This window comes from Brassica oleracea, chromosome C9 (assembly GCF_000695525.1).
Source record: "Brassica oleracea var. oleracea cultivar TO1000 chromosome C9, BOL, whole genome shotgun sequence".
Lineage (NCBI taxonomy): Eukaryota > Viridiplantae > Streptophyta > Magnoliopsida > Brassicales > Brassicaceae > Brassica > Brassica oleracea.
The window spans coordinates 39,537,849-39,541,217 of NC_027756.1; the positions used below are offsets into that span (position 1 = coordinate 39,537,849).

General features: G+C 29.4%; 1 pseudogene; it reads left to right on the forward strand.

Moving 5' to 3' along the window:
* Window positions 1-1,238, forward strand: part of LOC106314984 — a 5,720-nt pseudogene extending 4,482 nt beyond the window's left edge.
* The last annotated feature ends 2,131 nt before the right edge of the window (window positions 1,239-3,369 follow it).

Here is a 3,369-nt window from a genome sequence, read left to right on the forward strand (position 1 = left end):
GACCACCCTTTGATAAAAAAAAGTATCCAGACCACCCAACTGGATTCATTCGAGCAAACAAAACAAAACTGAACACTGGAGAAACATATGATGAAAGATCGAACGGTCTTCAGTCAAAGCAAGACTGCATCAATCGATGGTCACGAGATTTTGATTAATTAATTTTATGGGTGTTTCATTGATGGTCTAGATAGAGCCCATATTCAGAAAAAGTTTTCATTTCGTTCCGCATATAGTAACTTTATCTAATGTTCAGTACATAATATAGCAAATATATATAATAACCGAACCGGTTATGGACATCCACAATATGATTTATAACACGCACCCGTAGTTTTCGGACCACCCTTTGATAAAAAAAAGTATTCAGACCACCCAACTGGATTCATTCGAGCAAACAAAACAAAACTGAACACTGGAGAAACATATGATGAAAGATCGAACGGTCTTCAGTCAAAGCAAGACTGCATCAATCGATGGTCACGAGATTTTGATTAATTAATTTTATGGGTGTTTCATTGATGGTCTAGATAGAGCCCATATTCAGAAAAAGTTTTCATTTTGTTCCGCATATAGTAACTTTATCTAATGTTCAGTACATAATATAGCAAATATATATAATAATTTTTTTCTTAAACTCAAAATCATAATATTCCATTAATATGCATTCCTAATACATACAAATATATACTCTAGATATATGACCATATATATATGATATACTGCCATGATAAATAGAACGTGATAGTATGACATATATTTGGTATTCATAATTTATAAATTGTGATAGTTTCATTTCTGTATATAAAGATCTCCATATATAGTGTACACTTGTATCATGTATGTATTTTATTTGTGAGGGAGCAGAAAAGAAAGAGAAATATTCGTCTGTTTTAAATAGAGAAGCAGATCTTTTGTCAAATCTTCATGGTAATTACACTATTCTTGTCATCTCAAATTCAAGGAAACATGGGAAAAAGATGTTACGATTCAGGTATCACAGTTTTGATGGGATGTCCAGATTCTATCAAAAAGAAGCTTCCAGCTCCGTCAAGGCGTCAACACCAACCGAAGGTTGTTGCACTCTTGTACGAACCATTGGAATGCAATGTGTATGTGAAGTCATCACTAAGGGAATGGAAGCAACCATTGATATGCAAAAGCTCGTCAACGTCGCTGCTGCTTGTGGTTGTCCCCTTGCTCCTGGTTCTCAGTGCGGAAGTAAGTTTGTAAAGTAATTGTGTGTCTATATATTCTTCATCTTATTTAATAGAAAATCTTGGATTATATGAATAAGCATATCACCAATGTTCATCATCCGTTTGGAACTTTGGATGCAAGATCCAGTATATTTGATTCAGAGAAGGAGATCTAAAATTGGAACTAAGCGTTCTTTAATAACAGACAAGTTCTATTGGTAATGTGAAACCAACAGAACAATTGAATGAAAAATACGTATTATTGATGATTTTGACGAATACCATTAAATTTCTTATTGTAATTTTGTACAGTACAACTAGGGTGTTTGTATAAGAAGATGCCCTTCAGGCCTTCGCTATTCTCTTCTTGCTTTTATAATGTTTTCAAACTTTTATTCCAGTCATTTACAACATTAAATATGTACTTGGAATTTCAATGTACTCATGGAAATCATTAGTAAAAATGGATATTCCAATCTATAAATCTTCAAGGGTCGTAGGATTGCATGTCAATATAATTTGCTTTCAGTCGAAGGATTACAAACAAGATGAAGTTATAATAAACTGATGTTTGTATTACGTAACAATAAATGGTTAGTAGAAAACACAACATGATTGGAGTATTAATCCCTTCTCTACTTGTGCTTCTCTTTTCCAGGTTACCGAGTCCATGGTGCATGATGTGATATCAATGCGAATCTGCAGTAAGTTTATATGTGTCGACCATTGCATTATGTTGTTTAAAGATGAAATAAAACAAGTGATATCAATGCGAATATGAAGTAAGTTTATATGTGTCGACCATTGCATTATGTTATTTTATATGCAATATAAATGTGAACCAAATTCACAAACCACTAGATATTTGATCGTGCAAACTAAGAGTGGATGTATCCTATTTTTTCCTTTTGAATAGTTGTGATTATGCTTCACAATTGTCAAGATTTTCTTATATGTATCCTTTTTGCAGCTAATCAAATTTTCATCATCCTGTTAATTTTTTTGGGGCTAATATCTACATCTTCAATTAAATATCCTATTTATCCTACAAAAACATAATTATTTATTAACTATAGAAATTTTCAAATTCAACAACAAACAAAATTACAATATTACATAGAGACTGTAATTCTGTAAGTTTATTTTTGATGAAGTCTTTGTGTTGTCATCTAATGCTATTTGTGATATGATATGTGGTTAATACTAATTAACTAATCATCAATTATCCGATCATATTGGGCCGTCAAGCTAGCCGATATCAGAAGATATACCCCTATCCCTTGAATATCAAAGGAGAAGCATTGTAATAAATGCATTCACACTGTAATAGACACGTGACAACTTCACAATGATTTGATAATAAATATGCTAACGTGTTCACACTATATTCATAAATGTGTTCACACTATATATTTCGTATTTTTGAATATAAAAATCACATGCATGGTTCCAATAAAACTTTGGAGTTTTCGGTTCAAATCAAAACAAATAAAGAATCAAAAACTAAACTATATATATATATATATATATATATTATTTTTATTATTTACGGATAAAGTTGGACAAAATATTTATAAATTTTGATTTGATTCATTATCCGTTTTGATTTGAACAAAAAAATATGGATATCCGTAACTCTACGAAGCAAATCAAATACTAAAATACAACTAAAAAAAAGCAAATCACAAATACTTATATTTTTAGGAACGAATATCTAATTCGATCTGTTATATGCATATGTATACATATATGTACAGAATTATATATATATATATATATATATATACATATATATATATATATATATATATATATATGTTATATATATTATAGTTTTACAATATTTTTATGAATTAAATTTATTATATTAGGTATTAAAATTTAAAAAGTTAAATAATATTTTATTTTTGTAATAAAATGTTATTTATTTTAAAAAATTTAATTTTATTTACGGATCAAATCGGATATCCTTGAAAATTCTAAAAGAATTTGGATATCCGAGACACTGAATATCTGAGGGGCTAAAAATTGAATCGACGTGAATACCTCCAAATACCCGGATATTCGATATGTGCCCACCTTTATTTACGGATACAATTTATTTTTCTTTATATGAAAAAAAATCACTTATGTCAAGGCCTTTTTAATTTTTAATTAATTTTAATTTTAT